Source organism: Oxyura jamaicensis, chromosome 3 (genome assembly GCF_011077185.1).
Source record: "Oxyura jamaicensis isolate SHBP4307 breed ruddy duck chromosome 3, BPBGC_Ojam_1.0, whole genome shotgun sequence".
Lineage (NCBI taxonomy): Eukaryota > Metazoa > Chordata > Aves > Anseriformes > Anatidae > Oxyura > Oxyura jamaicensis.
In genome coordinates, this window is record NC_048895.1 from 91843290 (window position 1) to 91865153 (window position 21864).

The window sequence follows — 21864 nt, forward strand, 5'->3', positions numbered from 1 at the left end:
CAAACAGACCATTAATTGTCATAGTTGAGCCCCTGGTATGTGTTTTTGTGTTTTATTTTTTATCTTCCTTTTTTTTTTTTTTTTTTTGAAGGAAGAGTAGGTTATTTTTTCTGGTTGTATTCATTAGTGTGTAAGTACACATTTAAGATTTTTGAATATTTAAATCTGTAAAAGCATTTTAGTATAGGTAATGATTTATCTAAATAATTCAATTAATTTTGTCTTGAGAAAACAGCATCAGCAATACATTCCTCAGATTTTATACTGATGTTTCTGCTCAGACGTCTAGTCTTAACTCAGACCACAATTTAGCAATGCTTCATCAGCTAGGAAAGCACAGAAGCATCCTCTACATCTGGGAACCTTTTCAGTTCTATGTGGACTCAATACATCAACTTCTAAAGTATTTACCTGTTGATTTTCCTTCAGACTCTCAGAAAATGATTTTCTCCAGTTTTCTACAGCATTCCACGATATTATCGTACTTAAAATTTTCCTAGAATTTAAGTAAATGTTTCTTTGTATAGCAGAGTTACAAAAGTTATTGTATACAGTCTATCCTGAGACTATTAAGCACTCAAAAAAATGTTCAGAACTTGCATTCCTTCAAAAATACATTGGGAGCTTATTTCTATTTGAAGTAATCTGATGAAGTTAATAAATGTTCATGTTTTCATAATAACAGAGGAATTTTTTATCACATCATCACATACCAAGATCACAGGTGTTCATATTAGGCATACAACTATTTGCATGACAAAAATTAGACATTTTATTCAGTGAGGAGTTCTTAGCAGGAAGAGGAAAGAAGAATACTTAAAAGTACATTATTTAAATGCAGCATTTAAAACATTAATTTTTAGAGTAATTAAACATTATTAAAGAATACAAAATAAGTAACATAAAATTTACCAAATGAGTCACAATAAAAAAGCCACTTTTAAAATAGTCTCTTTCAGACTTTCCCGTTCCATCTCCTTATACTTCCAGTTTAAAAACACAGATATTAAAATATTATTTTAAATACTCTTACACAGGTAAATAACCATGAGACAAGAAAGCACTTTATTCATGATTTCTGACTTTGCAATTTCTGAACATGCAATACAAAATTAGGTCATTGTCATAATGCTGGCAACATAACATGGAATGATGTTTTTGCGGCAAGTTAATGGTGAGGATCTGCCAAGACATACCACTGAAATAAAATTTATAGCTAAATTCCAGGTTCCTGAAAAATATGGAATAATATAGCTAAAAATGGTAGCATTGCTGATTACAAAGATCGCCAGTATTTCTCCTTTGGATAAACCTATTTCCAGTTGTTCACAATTTTGCCAAACTTTAAATTAGTTTTATAAAAGCTTCCTTTTTAAAGATAGCTTTGTATATCCTCTTTGTTCTGAAAAGGAGCTACTGCATTATAGCAGTAGCATATATATATTGGCCCCCACAATCCACGAGGAAATGGTTGGCGACCTTCTACAGCATTTGGATGTATGCCAGTCGATGGGGCCGGATGGGATCCACCCAACGGTATTGAGAGAACTGGCAAAAGAGCTGGCCAAGCCACTTTCCATCATTTATCGACAGTCCTGGCTATCAGGGGAGGTCCCACTCGACTGGCAGATAGCAAACATGACGCCCATCTACAAGAAGGGCCGGAGGGTAGACCCAGGGAACTATAGGCCTGTTAATTTGACCTCAGTGCCATGGAAGCTCATGGAGCAGATTATCTTGAGCGTCATCCTGCGGCACTTGCAGGGCAAGCAGGTGATCAGGCCTAGTCAGCATGGGTTTATAAAGGGCAGGTCATGCTTGACGAACCTGATCGCCTTCTATGACAAGGTGACACGCTTAGTGGATGAGGGAAAGGCTGTGGGTGTGGTCTTCCTTGACTTCAGCAAGGCTTTTGACACCGTTCCCCACAGCATTCTCCTCAGGAAACTGGCTGCTCATGCCTTGAACTGGCATTCGCTTCATTGGGTTAAGAGCTGGCTGGATGGCCGGGCCCAGAGAGTTGTGGTGAATGGAGTCAAATCCAGTTGGAGGCTGGTCACTAGTGGAGTCCCCCAGGGCTCGGTACTGGGGCCAGTCCTCTTTAACATCTTCTTCGATGATCTGGATGAGGGGATTGAGTGCACCCTCAGCAAGTTTGCAGACAACACCAAGTTAGGCGCGTGTGTTGATCTGCTCGAAGGTAGGAAGGCTCTGCAGGAGGATCTGGATAGGCTGGACCGATGGGCCGAGGCCAATGGTATGAATTTCAACAAAGCCAAGTGCTGGGTCCTGCACCTGGGGCACAACAACCCCAAACAGAGCTACAGGCTGGAGATGTGTGGTTGGAAAGTTGCCTGTCAGAGAAGGACCTGGGAGTATTGGTTGATAGTCAGCTGAATATGAACCAGCAGTGTGCTCAGGCGGCCAAGAAGGCCAGCAGAATCCTGGCTTACATAAGAAACAGCGTGGCCATCAGGTCCAGGGAAGTGATTGTCCCCCTGTACTTGGCTCTGGTGAGACCGCACCTCGAGTACTGTTTTCAGTTTTGGGCCCCTCACTACAGGAAGGACATGGAGGTGCTTGAGCGAGTCCAGAGAAGGGCTACGAAGCTGGTGAAGGGTCTGGAGAACAAGTTTTACGAGGAGCGGCTGAGGGAGCTGGGACTATTTAACCTGGAGAAGAGGAGGCTCAGGGGAGACCTTATCGCACTCTACAGGTACCTTAAAGGAGGCTGTAGCGAGGTGGGGGTTGGTCTATTCTCCCACGTGCCTGGTGACAGGACAAGGGGGAATGTGCTAAAATTGTGCCAGGGGAGGTTTAGGTTGGTTATTAGGAGAAACGTCTTTACTGAATGGGTTGTTAGTCACTGGAATGGGCTGCCTAGGGAAGTGGTTGAGTCACCATCCCTGGAGGTCTTTAAAAGACGTTTAGATGTAGAGCTTAGGGATATGGTTTAGTGGAGGACTTGTTAGTGTTAGGTCAGAGGTTGGACTCGGTGATCTTGGAGGTCTCTTCCAACCTAGACTATTCTGTGATTCTGTGATAACATTACATAGTCATGATGGTCTCCATTCTTATGCCACCTTGATTTTTAACATCTGTTGAAGATTGTCATCTATTGCAGAGCCTGAAAAAATCTATGCTGGGTGAATAAGGGATAGAGAGCAGAGTGAGCTTTAAAATTTGTGGTGTATTACTGTTTATAATACTCAGAATCTGCCTAAGCATATATTTTGTGTGACACATTAGTTATTGATAAATGTTATATGTATTTTCCGTCACAAGCATAACAGCTGCACTGGAAGAAATACAAAAACAGGTTCTTTGTTATAAGATTTTGAACTCAGTTGGCAGTGGAAATAATCACTCTAAACAAGTAACAATCATGCTTTATGACTTGCTTGTTAGTTTTATCCCCTCTGCTTCTTTTCAAATTTACAACAATTTACAAAGCAATTATTAACTGGCTGGTTACAACATGTGTCAGGGGGTTTACACTCAAAAAGCTTGCATGAGATAATTTCCTTTTTGTTCCCTATTTACAGCATCTCTTGAATTTGTTTTATGATGTTTTGTTGTTTATAAGACCTAATTTATTGCAGCAGTGAATATCAGAATTTCATTACAGGGATGAAAGCAGTAGAACCTAACAGTTTTATTTATACCAAATCAAGGATGTAATAAACTATTCAAATGTGTTTTCACATTGCTTATGAATTTTGTTAAATTTAAGTGAAATATTATTGGCAGAAATTACATTGATTGTGTCATTAAGATATAAGGACATCTTCATACGTATGTCTTAATGAGACTTAATTTTTAAACAAATGCCTAGAAAACATAACAAAAAATTAAAAAGAAAAAGAAAAGGGGGGGAATAGTAATGAAGAAAGAAAGAAAAAAAAAAAAAAAAAAAAAAAAACAGTTTCTTAACTGAAGCAAAATTATAAGGAACTAGTACTTTCATTTTAAATTGGATTATTTAAGTTTCCATCTTGCCCAAGAACAGCATTTAAATTTTTACTTGTCAAGGTTTTACCTCAAAGTTGGAGGCAGAAAACAATTACCACAGTTTTTACTGGCTCTTCCAAATGTGAATACATTTCAAAGTCACAAGTGGCTCAGCCTCAGGTGGTGTTTGGGATCCCTCCAACTGGTATTTAAATGAATGATTGAACCCAGGATATCTGCAGCCTTCAGTAGTTCAGTGACTGACAAGCTTTTAAAACCAAGCTGCCACATTAACTGTCTGCTGCTTCTGTTTTGCACATGGTGTGCAAATGGGAGCCACACTCAGGAATTTTCTACCTGGTGAATAAGATTTATTTTGCAATTGACTGCAGGATTTATTTTTAAGAACTTTAGCTTTTGGAGGTGTGAGGAAATCTTATTTACAATTATTAGCTAGAGATAATGCTCTGTTATATTTTGATGTTTAGTCTTAATATGAAAAGTGGATTATAATAGAAAATGATAAGTAAAAAGAATAAATGAAATTGGAGTTTTAAAATACAACTGCCTGATGTAAATTATTATTGTTATTATTATTATTATTATTATTATTATTGGAAACCTAGTAAAAATGAAGACCAAAACATGCTCCATAAAGTCTAGGTTTTAGTATCACATTTGTACTGATTTTAACATAATGTAAGTTAGCCAGCATTAACTATGTGGAAAGTATAAACAGTAGAGACTAAAGGCTTTTTTGTTGGTTTTGTTTGTTTAAGTTTTATGGAAAATATATATATATATCACATAGTTGCATGGTTCCAGTTCTGCTTAAAAAGCAGAACTGTAAGCCTTTAAATGTTGACAACTTGGTCATTTTGAGCTTCTTTGTTTTCACAGAGAAAGAACTATTCCCAGAATCCTCTACCTGTTAACAGCCTTAACCAGATAGGTTTAGGGCCTAGAAGGGATGAGGGTGCAGGAGAAGTGGAAAGGATGGTTCTGGGACAGCTGGGATTAGGAGCTGGGTTTAGGGCTTTCAGAGACAGTGGGAACCTGAGAGCTGAGGTCAAAGATTCAGGTATAAAGAGTTGGGATTACCAGATCTCTCTGGTCATCCTTTCTGGACACCCAATTAGCTCCCCAGTCATTGACAGTAGAGAGGACTGCTCTAGGTGGCCTTACTTGAGCTGATTTTATCTTTATTTTTTTTCTCAAATACTAGATCTTTTGTCCTACAAGTATTATGACTTTTTTCATTTTGCTCCATGCACAACCCATTTTAATTGGTCCAACTTGTGCAAGGGAGTTGGAGCAGATGACCTCCAGAGGTCCTTTCCAACCTCAGCCATTCTGTGATTCTGTGAACTTACCCCACAGATTCACCTTTTTTTTTGCAGATTCACCTCTATGGCCTGAACAGATTTGATAAAATTGTTTCGTGTCTGACAGTCATCTACTTGTTACCCCAGACTGCATGGCATCTAGGTCTGGGTGAGGAACCTAAGGCTGATGTTTTGTCTCTACTTCAGAAAGGGATCCAGGGTCAGTGAACTAAAAGGGGAAATGTTTAAAATGCCCAATTAAGGAGATGGAACAGCTTAGATGCTTTTCTTGCCCTGCTGATTTTGAAAGGTTCATATCTAGTAAATGCTATTTTAAAATTTCTTCACCATTAATGAGAAATGAAATGCTACATAATTCTCATCAGATATGACTACATCATTCCATCATTCTACTTTTACGCCCAAATATGGAACAAATATATTTTCTGAACAAGTTAACATGTGTATAATAAAGGACTATATACCATCTTTAGGGTTTTTGTGCTTCCTAATGTTTTTTGTTTGTTTGTTTTTGTTTTTTTCTGATAATCACTTTTATCCCTGTAAGCAGTGCATTTTTGTTTGACACAGTTAGCATCCCTTGAGACTAGGAGGGAAGCAGATACTGATCATTCAGTTTATGTGTGAGTACTCTGTAATAGCAAGCTATTATGTAGAGGGTAGGGTGCAGCTGGTGTGCCACGACCACTTGAACAACATTGTTTACAACTGTGTGGTCAGCTGATTGGGAATTGAAACAATTACCACCTTAAGAGCTACTGTTCAATTTATTTGTCTTCATGCATTTTCCTTGTCTATTATATCAGCTTTAAATTGACATACACTGGCAACATGCAAGGGCTAGGAATAAATCCATGGTCATTGAATGCATTTCAGTTCATAGATGATCTCCTGTGATCATCTGGATGTACACTTGGGTATTTTTTTAGTATGTTGATCAGATCAGACTCATCAGTAGATTTAGGGAGAGCTGCAGTCTACTCCCAGGGTTCTGGGAGCCTACCAGTCTTCCTAACTCTTCAGTCTTCCTAACTAAATATGGAAAGTTATCGAGGAAAAGGAGCCTTTCAGTAAAACAATAAATTGCTTATTTCCTACTAAAGTTATTTATAATAAAACTTGGTGTGGGAGAAAAAAAAAAAAAAAAAGAGAGAGAGAGAGATTTGAAGGCAATTGAAAACAGACTTTGATACCAGTTCCTTTCAGTGGAAAGAATTAAATAATCTGGAAGTAGTTTAATTCCTTGAAGGCCTTTCTCTAGCTAATGTCTCAAAAGAAGTTGTTTAACTTCCAACATACATTTCCTCTGCATATACACAGGAGCTCATAGGCTCTGCAGACCAAAGTTGCTAATGATTTCTTATGCTGTGTTGTGCTGGCTATATTGCCATATATACAGCACACAGTAACAATGTGATGTTTTGACTGTTTCCTAACAAGTATACAGAAGTATATGACATTTATTTTGCTCATTTTTATTAGTCATCTGAGTTCCTTCTGTGCTACAGTACAACATAAAATCTCTATTTACAGACTATTTCACACTCTGTGGTTCTGTAATCTTACTTTTGTTTCTAAATAACCTATGTTATCACTTTTTATTTTCAGTCTTTTTGTCCTATTTCAAAGATATCTCAACAGCCTAAATATTTCCGTAACTATGGCAGTGAGCAGCAGTACAGCTCCATTCCTAAGAATAGACATCTTTTATATTCTTCAAAGTAAATAATTTATACTTGCACATTTTGCAAATGTACTTGCATATTAAGTATGGTAATTATTTAAAAACTGCGATAAGGAAATTATTTGAGCAGCTGTCTCAGCTTTGCTATGAGTTCTGTTTTCCTACAGTGCAACATCTCTGGTAATTGTATATACAATTTAATTGAGGAAAAAAAATTTAGTGATTCTGTTGAGGCGTAAAAAGGCATATAGCATTTTACCTATTCACATCTTTTTTTTTTTTTTTAACTAAAAATTGCCTATATACAATCAGATCACTATAAATATGTGTAAACACAAGTGTACTCAAGAGAGGTGTAATAACTTGTGGGCAATTGCTGTTGACTTTTTACAAATGATTGAGTTTTTCTGAACGTGATACTGAATGGTGTGGCAGCACGCTGGGCAGCACTGAAACTGCATAATTTAGATAACCCATTTTAATGTTGACAAAAATAAACTTAAAGCTATCCTTCAAAGTGAAGGTTTGAGGGGAGAGATGTACACTAAATTTACACAGATGGTCTTTTTTAATTGAAAATTAAGCTCCAGTGTCTTTCAACTGACTTTTTATGTGCTTGCTGATGCACAATGTAGACTGCTGATACTACTTCTCCTGTGAAGATATAAAATGGAGAACAAAACAAAAATCATCACATGTCTGAAAGAACAAGTGTAATGTGCTCTCTGCACAAATATTTTTAAACATGCGTGGTGATGAGTCAGTTGTCTGTTGGCCTACCAGACCTACAGACATCTTTTAACTAGGTTTAGTTCCACAGCTGCTTTAAGTGGTCCAGAATTCACCACTTCAGGTCTGCTTCAAGGGTTGATACTCCTAAATGGATTAAGGTTTTTTAGATATGCCAGAGACATATTTAATCTGTGAAAACAATCCCTTGGTAGTCTTGCTGTCACACAGTGGAATCAATATAAATTCACATACTTACTGCTGGAGCCAGCCCATTCCTTTGCCTTTCAGATTAACTGGAAATATTAACCTGACTGTTTTACACCAGTCATTGATCTGAGTGTATTACTGAGACATGTCTGTAGTTTAAAGACATATTTATGACTCACTTGGTGAGTGTGTACTCATAAGCAGTTTCATGGTCTTGTCTTACTGCTAACTGTTGTTAGGGTGCAGGTTTTTTGCCAGTGACAGATCAGAAGCAATGGTTTGGATGTAGGTGATAAAATTCATGCAGAAAGATTTGAATCCTATAGCATTGCTCCCAGTTTCTCAACAGCAGAAATAGCTAGGTTTGTAACAATCAGCAAGAACTTGGCTATGGTATTACACATTAAACTGTACAAACCTCTTCACCTCAGAGAGATGCACAGACCCTCCAATGCATCTATCATTTCATTTTAGAAGTGGTACAAAGGTACAAATTTTGCCAATCTCATCAATGGCAATAAAGATATTGGACTAAATAAAGTCCAATCGGTATTGGACTTGGTGAAGAGGCTGCATTTTCATGGCCTTAAAATAAAATTGCATCTAGTTTTATATAAAAGTAGAGATTAAAAATGTGTGTAAATATTTGTTTTCTTCATGCATTAATTACTTGGTAATGACAAAAATGACATGCAAGATGCCATTGTGTGTTGCATCATGTATAATTCTGTGGTTTTTCAGCCATCAATATGAGGAAAGAAAAGGAAAATATTGGAGTAATAGACATGAGATTGGAAGCAAGGAGATATGAGGTTTTTATTTTGGCTTCTTGAAGGGAGGGTTTTATTTTTATTTTGTTGTGTTTTGCTTGTGTATTTTTTTAAGTGGGAGGCAGAGGGGGATGATTTTGGTGACATTTTAAAAATTCTATCTTTTTTTATATATAGCAAAGGTCAGTATAGCCAATTCTGATGATGCCTAGCTATGGTTGCTCAGGAAAGCATAAAAGAAAAAGCACAAATACAGAGTAATCTTTCCTCTATTGTGTTCTTTCAGCTTCCAACAGTCAAAAATTGAATATTTTCAAGGCTACATCTACACCATCCTGCCTTTATACCCTATGGTAGATTTGTTTTCTACTCTCTGAGCTTGTCAATTGTTGCTGGTTTTTGTTTGTTTTGGTTTGCCTTTTTTTTTTTTTTGGAACCTTAGTTAAGTTTTTGACAATGGGTTTGACTGTTTAATTACACATTGTGTGTAAAAAAAGGAAGCGACCTTTTTATTTTTGTTTTTGCATAGTTAAATGCATATGCACAGTTAAAAGCAATGGGTAGTTTCACACCATTCAGCACAATTATATTCCTCTGGATTTGTTTCTTTTCTGTGCCCCTCATCTTTTCATGTACAGAAGCTATGAGGTACCTCTGATTATCCCAGTGACATACTATCTTTTGCACTTTTTTCAGTATTTTCCCTAGTTTACCTCTTATTTTCTTTTAAGGATAAAATGGCTAGGACAGCATATGATACACTCATCTCAGTAGAAGCAGTAGCATACTTCAGAAATGGATATTTTGTTATTTTCTGTTTTAGTGTCAGGACTTATTCTGTTACTGTCTAGCATTCTTCCTGCTTGCACTAATCTGATGTTTTCAGAATGCCATTTGCTTAAAAAATAAAATAATCCCTGGCATCTATCTTGAATGATAATAACTAATTTAGCACTATTTACTTTCAGTATTTATAATATCTATCAATACTGTAGTTTAATTATTGTCATGTGCATTATTTTGCATTTATCAATACTCATTTTTTTTCTGTCATTTTTATTTCTAGTCATTCAGTATAACAAGATCTTTCATCATTTTTTTGCAATAACCTTTAGATTTTATTGTGCTGAATAACTTTCAATGAAACTTTATTCTTTTTTTTTTTTTTTTTTTTTTTTTTTTTACATTCCCTCAGAGGGAAAAACAAAGAAGCCCTAGTATTCCTAGTATTCTTTCTCTTATAATCAATTACAGAACTATTAAATGATGAGGTGATCTCTCTTGCCTTCTGACAACTCTTGCTGTGACTGATGAGAGTTTGTATATCCATCTGTGAAGGTCCGTAAACAAAAAGGTGTCTCATTTGCTCTGTGTACTGGGTCTGGCTGGGATGTTAACTTTCCCTGCAGCAGCCCATACAGTGCTGCGCTCTGCACTTGTAGCTAGAACGGCAGTGGTATCACACCGGTGTTGTGTCTGCTGCTGAGAAGTGCTGGCACAGCATCAGGACTCTCTCTGACCCTCCTAGGGGGTGGGCAAAAAAGGTGAGAAAGAAACATCAGCAGGGCAGCTGACCTAAACCAACCAAAGGGATTTTCCATACCATATGATGTCACACTCAGCAATAAAAGGTGGAAAAAGGAAGAAGAGGGGAGGGGTGGGCTCTTGTTGCAAAAACGTCTGTCCTCCTCCCGAACACCGGCTACGTGCGTTGAGGCCCTGCTTCCAGGACGTGGTCAAGCAAATCACTCATTTGTGGGAAGTAGAGAATAATTTCTTTCCTCTGCACTTTCACATAGCCTTTACTTGTTTTGTTTTGTTATTCCCTTTCCCCCTCCCTTTTCCCCCTTCCCTTTTTTCCCTTTAGTTGAATTGTTTAATTAATAATAATATTTCCTTAATATTTATTTTTCCTCTTTAATTAAATTATCCTTATCTCAGCCTGTGACTTGTTCTTTCCTTTACTTCTTCCCCTCCTCATCTGAGGAGGGGGAGTGAGAGAGCGGTTGTGGTGTTCAGCTGCCTAGCATGGTAAAACCACCACACTCTGTGCCCTATTATATACCTGTTCAGAAATTGTCTGTGTGAAGGATAAAGATGCATTCATCCATAGATGTATTCCTGATGTTTTGAAAGGTTTGAAGTGTCATAAAGGCAAGGAATAATATGACCAAATATGACTAGGATAAGAGATTTTAAAAGAAAAATTAAGTTAAAATATAAATTGTTTAATTATGATTGGTTGACTAGGAAAAGTAGTCTTCTAGAGAAAAACATTAACTTCAGTTAATTGTGGTTTTGGTTCAGCCTCAATGATGAAGCATAGGCAACAACTTATAAACAATTTGTGTATAGAAATTAGAGAAAGTTGCAGAAGAAAGATTAATAGCAATTAAAGTTGGTGAAATAAAAATTTCACATTTAATTGAATTCATAGTAGTAACAGAAATATGTGACCACCAATGCAATGATAATGTGAATGAGTTTGAGAAACATTAGAAATAGAAGCAACCCTGAAAAAGATATATAAGTTTCAGTCCCTAGAGATGCTAACTTTATGGTTAATGATACAGAAATGGCAGAATATTTCCATAAATACCAGTTGTGTAGCTCGAAAAATGTAGGATGATATATTTGCATCTTACAGGAATGATGCAATACTTTGCAGCACAGTAATGCTGATTTTAAGAAAACCTGTTAAGAAAAAAGAAAAGGGGGGGGGGGGAGACTAGAGAAAAGGTCACGATATACTAGTCTTAGTTTAAGGTGCAGTGGAGCTAATGAGGGCTGATTTTTAATGACTTCATGTCTCGTATTTAGTTTTTTTGGGGTCATAATGTGTTCTCTGACTGAAACTTCTATGTGTTTCAAATATTCACAGCATCTGCAAATTGTGTTTTTTTTTGGTTGAGGCTTGACCTTATGTTGACATTTGTACTTTAGTAAGGGCATTGACAGTATCTTCCTCACCCTTCTGGATGACCACTTTTATGGGCAGGACTCACTTCTTTAGGACTACTGGACATATGACAGATATAGTTGGAATTAACCAATGAGTCAAAAAGTTAATTGGTTTGGAAATACAAGGAATCAATTAAACATGTGGCCATTGAAAATAAAAACTTTCACTAGCAGAATGACCCACGTAATTACATGGTGACCAGCTTGACTGAAGTCATTCATAGAATAATTGGGAAAGACTGCAACTAATGAAAAATTGAGAAAGGTATTTAACCTCTAGTTTTATGTTTTTATGGCTTTATAAAAATAAATTGTCAACAAATCTGATTTCGTGTTCAAGGAGAAATTTCACTGATAAAATTGTGTTAGATATTTAATGTAGTGACACCTGACATTCCCATAAAAAGATATCACTTGTACAATGTTATTGCCATGGGTAAAAATCTTTCCTAATAAGAAAATTTCTGTAAACAGGTGTCTGTAGCAGTTTTCTTACAGAGTTGGTATATGAAACACCTTTGTTTGTCAGTCCTGGTTTTTATACCATGTTTTGAAGATGGAGATTTTCTTCTGATATTAGGTTAATTCATTTCAACATATTCCTCTCTTAACTAAGCAGATTCCTCTGGGTGAGACCTACAGAGGGGTACAGATGTCTCAATAATCAGACCTTATGATTAGACCAATAATCAGACCAGGTGAAGAGACTTCCAGGGTGAGGGTGGTGCCCCACGGTGCATGCCCAGTCATCAGCCTGCTTATGTTAACAAGTAAAACACTGAGAAAAAGGATGTATCTTATATGCTGCCTCCCAGCTAGGTTTAGTCACTTAGTAAATAACTCCTTAAAACTTTCTTACACTACATACCTCCAGCTAAAATAGGCTAGGAAAGGATTTTAACAGGAGATAAATCACTCTGGAGTTGCCCATAGAGTGACTGAAAAAGAGAAACCACTGGTGACTAGTCTCATAGGTAACTAAGCCTTTTTAGGAAAAGTCTCTGTGAAACATAATCTTTCTGAAGAGTCATACCACAGTAAATTGTGTTGATCACCTCTAAAGTATGGTGGTTGGTTTTGTTCAGAAATAGCTGGAGGAGAAGGCAGTCTGGAACCAGGTGTTATAAATGGGAGTCAATTGGGAGTGATGGGGCAGAATATCCCTTGTGAATGGAGATGGGAGATCATTTAGAAGGGAAGGCTAAGGATGGTTGCAGCAGTTGTGAAAGGCATCTTTAAGAAAAATATCTCGTATTTCATATATAAGTGACTTTGGTGCAGCTACTTTACCTGCTTACATGCTGTTTTCTCTCATCTATTTGAAAACTCTGTGATGTATGCAGTTTATGACCTAGGGAGTTACAGCACTATGGAAAATCTGAGATTCTAGGGCCAAAACTGAGGAAGGGAGAAACTTTTGGAAGCTGAGACTTTGGCAAGATAGGCAGTATCTGTGACTATTTCTCATTAATGTACGTGGCTACATTTCTGCTTATAATGGATACTTACCACAGAGTAAGTATCAGTGAAAAACAGTGAAAAGGCTTTATTTTTGGAATTATCCTTTAGACTGTTTTTTCCACTCTTACATACTTTGTTAAAATGCAAAAGAAGAATTTTGAACAGTAGTTGACCCAGGGCTGTTAATTAGGCTGTTAGATTAGCATTGAATGTATGGACATGCACTGTCCAGGAACTGTCAGTGAGACAATTGGCAGGGAAATGTGGACAGAGTAATTTTGTCCAGCTAGTAAGGGTTTTAAAAGGTCATAGAAAACTTTGCAGGGAAAAAAAAATATATATATATATATATACACTCATAGAGTGACAATGAATAGTTTGTCATTGTTTACTTACTTGCTTTACATGATTGTTACTTTAGCGGAAGTGAATAAATAGTGCTTTGTTCTAAAGACAATATTTCTGAGTTTATTTAACCTAGTCATAAAACCCTAATATGTAGGATTTCCTTAGGTGTCATTCACACATGGGCCACCAAGTTAAAATGGATGGGGAAAAGTGATCAAAGGGTGCAGAATAACAGTAGATATAGCAGGTTCAGGAAATAAGAACTATTATATCAGAAAGACTAAAAAAATCCTCTCAATTTTAAAAAAGGGCAATTATATATGTAACGTGGTACTAAGTAACATGATAGTCAGGTATAATCTCTGCCCAGTCATTATCCTTAAAGTGATCAGTTGAAAATCAGTGCAAGGAACCAATGCTAAAATGAACTAAGATTTTGCTCTGATTTTAATTGAGATTTCTGTCTATAAACACATAAGAAAGACAGATTGTGCCTTGGGTATTGGCTAGTCTACACTTTTCTGAGTACCTTTCTCTGAAAAACACTTAATAGATTTATGTCAGCCTATAAAACAAATTGCATCCAGGGTAGGAGCTTGGATGCAAAAGTCCAAGCAGGTACAGTTAAAAACAGAGGTGATGTAAAGCTCTGAAATTATTTTGTGTAATGGGAATCCTGAAATCTGCTTGAATATGGCATTTTCAATGTGGTACAGTGATTCATATCATAAAACAGTATGAGTCCCAGATATGCTATTGCACACCTACATGAAAATGTAGTTTTGCCCTGTCCATCTGTCTCTCAGTGTGAATATGTTGCAGTATGTTTAAGAAATCTCCACTTTAATTTGATTAATCAGTCTTCACTCAGAGCTCAGCTTTTTGCATGGTCAAAAATCATGTTTTTTGTTGGAATGCAAAAGCCTATTTTGGTTCATTGTGCAATCATATATTACAATATCACTTAAAAATAATTTATCATGTTTCACATGTCAAACTAAACAGTTATCTGAATCAAATTCTTACAATTAAAAAAGTCAAACAAAATCTGAATGGATTTCATTTTCTTCCAAACTCCAGGCTGCTTTTATGTAAATTACTCTGTCCAGGGGCCATAGCAGAATAGAACATTATAGAGTATAATACTCAGTTAGAAGGGACCCTCAAAGATCACAGAATCATTAAGGTTGGAAAAGACCTCCAAGATCATCTGGTCCTACCACCAGTATCACCCACTAAGCCATGTCCCTAAGCACCACATCTAACCTTTCCTTAAACACCCTCAGGGACAGTGACTCCACCATCTCCCTGTGGAACCCATTCCAGTGTCTGACTACTTCTCTTTCTGAGAAGAAATGTCTCCTCATTTCTAACTTGAACCTCCCCTGGCTCAGCTTGAGGCCATTCCCTCTAGTCCTATCACTAGTTATCTGCGAGAAGAGGCTGACCCCCAGCTCCCCACACCTTCCTTTCAGGTAGTTGTAGAGAGCAATAAGGTCTCCCCTGAGCCTCCTCTTCTCCAGACTAAATAACCCCAGTTGCCTCAGCTGCTCCACCTAGGACTTGTGTTCCAGACTCCTCACCAGCCTTGTAGCCATTCTCTGGTCATGCTCCAGGGCCTTGATGTCCTTCTTGTATGTAGTGAGGGGACGAAAACACAGTACTCGAGGGGCAGCCTCACCAGAGCAGAATCCAAGGGAACGATCACCTCCCTGGTCCTGCAGGCTACACTGTTCTTGATACAAGCAATCATCTAGTCCAACTGCCTGACCACTTCAGGGCTAACCTGATGTATAGTATTGCATATTCATGAGGAGATTATCCAAATGCCTCTTGAGCACTGATGGGCATGGGGCATCAACCACCTCTCTGGGAAGCCTGTTCCAGTGTTTATCCACCCTCATGATAAAGAAATTCTTTCTAATATCCAGTTTGAACTTCCCTGATGCAGCTTTGTGCCTTTCCCTTACATTCTGCCATTGGTTACCAGGGAGGCCAAGAGACTATCTGTGCTTGCAACAGTTATGAAAAATATATATGCTTTAAGTTTTATTTAAATTTGAAAGAGAATTAGCTTTTAAATCAAGTGTAGCATGAAGTTTTTAAATTCATTTAGTTATGAAGAAATGAATTCTTGAGTATATGAGAAAACGATAACTGTTTATATCCTTTTTATATTTCCGTTTTCAGCATGATGGAAGTATTTCATAGGAGACTGTTTGTGACAACTGGTAAACTCCATATAAAAATTACACATTGCCATTAATATATTGTGGTGGTTTTACCATGCTAGGCAGCTGAACACCACAACCGCTCTCTCACTCCCCCTCCTCAGATGAGGAGGGGAAGAAGTAAAGGAAAGAACAAGTCACAGGCTGAGATAAGGATAATTTAATTAAAGAGGAAAAATAAATATTAAGGAAATATTATTATTAATTAAACAATTCAACTAAAGGGAAAAAAGGGAAGGGGGAAAAGGGAGGGGGAAAGGGAATAACAAAACAAAACAAGTAAAGGCTATGTGAAAGTGCAGAGGAAAGAAATTATTCTCTACTTCCCACAAATGAGTGATTTGCTTGACCACGTCCTGGAAGCAGGGCCTCAACGCACGTAGCCGGTGTTCGGGAGGAGGACAGACGTTTTTGCAACAAGAGCCCACCCCTCCCCTCTTCTTCCTTTTTCCACCTTTTATTGCTGAGTGTGACATCATATGGTATGGAAAATCCCTTTGGTTGGTTTAGGTCAGCTGCCCTGCTGATGTTTCTTTCTCACCTTTTTTGCCCACCCCCTAGGAGGGTTAAAGAGAGTCCTGATGCTGTGCCAGCACTTCTCAGCAGCAGACACAACACCGGTGTGATACCACTGCTGTTCTAGCTACAAGTGCAGAGCGCAGCACTGTATGGGCTGCTGCAGGGAAAGTTAACATCCCAGCCAGACCCAGTACACAGAGCAAATGAGACACCTTTTTGTTTACGGACCTTCACAGATGGATATACAAACTCTCATCAGTCACAGCAAGAGTTGTCAGAAGGCAAGAGAGATCACCTCATCGTTTAATAGTTCTGTAATTGATTATAAGAGAAAGAATACTAGGAATACTAGGGCTTCTTTGTTTTTCCCTCTGAGGGAATGTAAAAAAAAAAAAAAAAAAAAAAAAAGAATAAAGTTTCATTGAAAGTTATTCAGCACAATAAAATCTAAAGGTTATTGCAAAAAAATGATGAAAGATCTTGTTATACTGAATGACTAGAAATAAAAATGACAGAAAAAAAATGAGTATTGATAAATGCAAAATAATGCACATGACAATAATTAAACGACAGTATTGACAGATATTATAAATACTGAAAGTAAATAGTGCTAAATTAGTTATTATCATTCAAGAGAGATGCCAGGGATTATTTTATTTTTTAAGCAAATGGCATTCTGAAAACATCAGATTAGTGCAAGCAGGACAGCTAGACAGTAACAGAATAAGTGCAGAGCACAGCACTGTATGGGCCTTTGTAGGGAAAGTTAACATCCCACCCATACCCAGTTCATATATTAATCACTGCATGTTCCTTATTTCAAATGGAAATGTAGATGAATTATTACAGCACATACATTTTAAATTGGATATTAATAGGTTTAATTTCATTGAGATTGACAGAACAAATATGGTCCAATTTCCCATTTGAATTTTTGCTCATTGTTATCAAAAATACTACTAGAAATGTCACAATACTACAAAGAAGTTGTGAGAAAGGCAGCATGACACCACCTTTTGATGTATGTTCGCTGAGAAATACTTGGCCCTCAGTGTAAAATTTCTGAATTAAAATAAATAAATAATAAAAAAGCAGAGTCCTTGTCATATTATCATATTTCGTGAGCAAGGTTGCGCATATTGGGGGAGGGTTAGGGCAGCAGGAAAAGCAACAAGTCATGAATAAGCACAGCTGTCAGGAAAGATCTAATACACAATAGAAGATTTGAGATGACTGGGAGAAAAAGCTCTTAAATTGCATTTTTTTTCCATAGACTTCACTATTAAGTGGAATCAGATCAGTTTTACTCTGAAGAAAATTTTTTAGTGAAGTCAGAGCATTTCATGAGAAGCGAGATGGGAGTTTAGTATTGAATAAAGCTTTCAATGGGACCAAATTTAGTCATGTATACAAATACTTTATAGTTTGTTGAAGTTAGAAAATAAAGTTGAATTTTATCCACCACAATGCTTTTACCTATTTTTTTTAATAACTTATCTCACAATGCGTTAACCTTCCAAAAATTAACATTTTAAACAATATTAATAGTTTTGGGTGAGGGACTGCTAATAGCTGTCCAAGAATACAAACACAAACAAACATACAAAAAAAAAATATGCTGAAAACATTTTGTTCTTGAGGAACGGTGCTAGCCTTGTGAGCACACATTTATATAAAGAACTGCATGCACTTACACACCCAAATACAAAGGCTCCTGCAAAATACAAAGTCCCATGAGCTTGTCTTGGCTTGACTCCAGGAGAAAAACTGCGTAGACTTAGCCGTTACAAATGCATTAACTACTCTGAGTTAGCTCATGATCAACTATCCACTCCAGAGTACTTCTGTTGATAATCTGAGTGTACATCTATAAGATTAAGTACATACAATTATGTACTTAAATATCATCATTGTAATTATCTCAACTTGGACAGAATCATAATTTAAGAAAACAATCATCAAGTAAATGTTCAGGGCCAAAATTTGTTCCAGGAAATACTAATTGTGAATCTGATATGTAAGCAGTTGTATAAGTACTTTAGGAAATGGTGTTCAAGAATTTTTGCAGATTTAGCTATTGAGAAAAATTAGATCATTTATTTCTTCCAAACTATTGGAACATTTACAAGTTAAAAGGTAGATTTGGGGTATCTCAGTGCTATCAGGTTTTAGTGCCCCATTATAGCCCCCATCCTGCAGGGAAGACTGAAATTTACGCTATTGCTCTTCTGTCCTGTTCAAGCTTGTCCACATTATAATGTTGGATGCAAGACTGGAGATGGCAAAAGAAACATAACCCCAAAGGTGCTGATGCTGTATCCTTGTAAAAAGGGCACATTTCTATGGGAAAAATTCCCAACTTAGAGTACATCTTCACAAGATTGTTTCTGTATTTTACCCGATGACACAGAAGCTATACGTGCAATCCTTTTAATGAGGAGCAGAGCCTGTGTATTTGTTTTCAGAGGTGTGCTTTCATGATTGAGAGTTCTATGACTCTGGGATATTTATTTGTAAAAGGTTCTTCAGTACTTGGGTCCAGAGTACAGCATCCTCTGATTATTGCTTGTTCCAAATTGAACTCAAGGAGCAGGAATTTTTGACAAAGGTAAATGGAAACAAAATATTTTTTTTACTAAGTTATGTGCTTGCAGTTCTAAACATTAAAGGATATATAATGGAATGACAAGTAGCTCAGAAGTTTTAATGAGTCATATGGAAGGTGGGTATTGGCTGCTCACCTTTTCTTGCATCTTTTCAGAATAATGACAAATAAGCAACTTTTAACATTACAAATTGCTTTTGACTTTTCTAGGCAACTGCAGACAGGGGAGATCATGGGCATGAAAGTTTAAAATGAAGGTGGAAGAGAAAAGCTTTTAATGTCAAAGAATATTGGAATGACTCTACAAAGGATGAAAGGCAAAGCAGTCTTTGCTCATATCTGCCAGAGGAAAGGAAAACAGCAGGATATAGTTGCCGTAGATTCTTTTTAAAAAATAAGCCTGCAGCATTACACTGATGTAGGAAATCAGAAAATGAATATGAGTACCTGTCAGAAAAAAAAAGAAAGAAAAAAAAAAGAAAGAAAAATAAAATAAAATAAAATAAAATAAAATAAAATAAAATAAAATAAAATAAAATAAAATAAATAAATAAAGGTGCAGATTAATTTGATTGGGAGAACAAGGGATGGACCTGTCTTGTGAGGCCACTGAAGAACTTGGGGTTTATAAGGATTGGTTTATAAGGATTCTCCTTTTAAATCTCTTAGTTTTCATTTTGAACTCTTTCACATCCTGGGAATGACAATTTGACTACAAGGTCTTATCAGAAATTCATTGATTTTCTCTGTTGTGTTTTCATGTATATTTATTCTAAACCTGGCCCTGCATAGAAGTCTTTTGCTTTTTTGAAGAAAAAGAGAGTATTTTAAAAGTGTGTCTCAAACTAGGTTCTCATAGTATTTTTGGAACACAGAGAGATAAATGTGCCCATGGGAAGCTGTCATAACATTGTTAAACATCCCAAAAGTCAGGGATCTATTATGATAGTAGAAAAACATATTCTTCATGCTATGAACATTACACTCAGAGAAGCAGTCAACATTATGAATAACAGATCTACAGATCAAGACAAGATCCCCCACAAAGTGTTATATATATTTAGGGCTAACTTTTCATGGAGCATTACTAGTTGAATTATAATAAGAGAAGCAATTTATTTTCTTCAAGGTTAAGTTAGACAAGATGGAGCCTGGATTGCCATGAAGCACTGATATTAATAAAAAGCACACTTTTTGCCTTATTACTTTAATAGGATTTGCTTAGGTATATATTCCTGTAAAACTGCCAGTTTATATATTCTAGGGCCATAAATATAAATTAATGAACAACTGAACAGTTTCTCTTCCTGTTGAAAAGTATGATTTGAAGATTATATCCTCAGGAGATTTCCCAAAGTGCTGTTAATGGTATTTCATGTTCATTAAGTTCATGTGACTAGAGTTAGGGACAGGCTCCTACCTCCTCCCTTTCTGAAGAGGTCCATGGGAAGAAACGAGTACTTTATAGGAAAGGACTATAATCCCTTCCCCCCACCATTTTTTTTTGTTGTTGTTTCTTTTTTATTATTATTTGTTTTTATTCCTGTATTGTCTGTACAGTTCCTTTTTTAAAAGACTTAAATCTTGAACTGGCATAGACAGTGGCACACTAGCCCTCAAATTGTAGGATGACACTTACCAAAGAATTGTAGGATGACTCTTAAGCCAAGAGAAGGAGGAAAAATCTTCACGAAAATGGCTGGTCGATACACAATGACTCTTTGCAAGTCAAACTTGTTTGTATCTTGCAACAAAATATTATTCTAAACTTTTAAGACTGCATCATTGTACACAGGCCTAAAAAACTGACAAATCAGAATGTTTTTCATTAATGTAATTACTACATTTTGTTATTTATTTTTCAATACATAACTGTCCAAAGTATACAAATATCCCAAATAAGTGAATAATGTGAAAATATTATTTTTCTTCATGTAAAGCGATGTTTACAGTTGTAGATATTTTTAAGTTGTGTATCAGAAACAGGGTATTATTGAATCACACAATTATAAAGATTATCTTCTTAACTAAATTATAACCTCGATTAAATATTGAAAGTTTACTCTTAATAAATATAATTTATTTTTTTTAGTGTGATGAATACACATTGCAGTATATTAGTTTTCTCATTGATTCATTTATCAGTTTCTCTTTTGACTTCCCATTGTTAGATCACATGCTGCAAGAAAATACAGACTATGTACAAACTTGTTAACGTACCATTTTTTTTTTTAAGTTTTCTTCTATTACATAGTAAAAAATATTAAAAAAAAAAAAAAAGTAGCAAGAAATTTATTTCTTGCCTGGCTCCTTAAAGAAAAGCTCAGCTAGTGCAGCTGAGGAATCTGTGTGTCAGAAAGTTTGAAAAGAAAAACAAACTGGAGGAGTACAGACATCAAAGATATTGCCTACAAACTCTGTGAAAACTAGTTTATTGGTCAAAGAAGACCCCCAAAACAGTATCCTTACAAAGAAAAAGTAATTGAAATTAGATTTTATATTTTTAATTCCAAACAATATTTTTGTATTCTAGCTTTCCTAAACACCATCAAGTTGCATTAAAAATCTTTTATTTTCTTAAAAGTCAAATATCCAAAGCATGCTTGCAGTACAGAAGTGAGCTGAGGAAGATGTGAGTTGGAAGGGATCTGAAGGAATGCACCAATGTATCTGGGAAGGGTGGCAAATGGGAGATGCAAGGATGTGGAAATGTTACCTTAGGGCTTCTGTGCAGAAGTTTGAGATGGAAGTCATCAATGCTGCATTTACTTTAGCAGAACTTTGTAGGGAGCAAAAGAAACCAAGTCTCATGCTTCTTCTGCTAGAAGGAAAAAAATAAAATAAAAAATGTTTGATTAGTTCTGCGTATGAATGAATATTGCTTTTTGTTATCTCAAGGCAAGATGACTATTAATGGCAAATGCAATTTTGTACTAGAATTAACTCATAGTTTTTCATTTTTTTTTTGTTTTGTTTTGTTTTTTCTTTTTACTTACAACATTAGAATCTGAAGAAAAACTTCCACAATAAAATATATCACCACTAGGAA

At 36.2% G+C, this 21864-nt stretch overlaps 1 protein-coding gene across 7 annotated transcripts in view; it reads left to right on the forward strand.

The window, feature by feature from the left end:
* The window catches only part of KHDRBS2 (KH RNA binding domain containing, signal transduction associated 2), a 381354-nt gene that overhangs the window by 180079 nt on the left and 179411 nt on the right, over nucleotides 1-21864 (forward strand). The gene's annotated exons all lie outside the window — the stretch shown is intronic.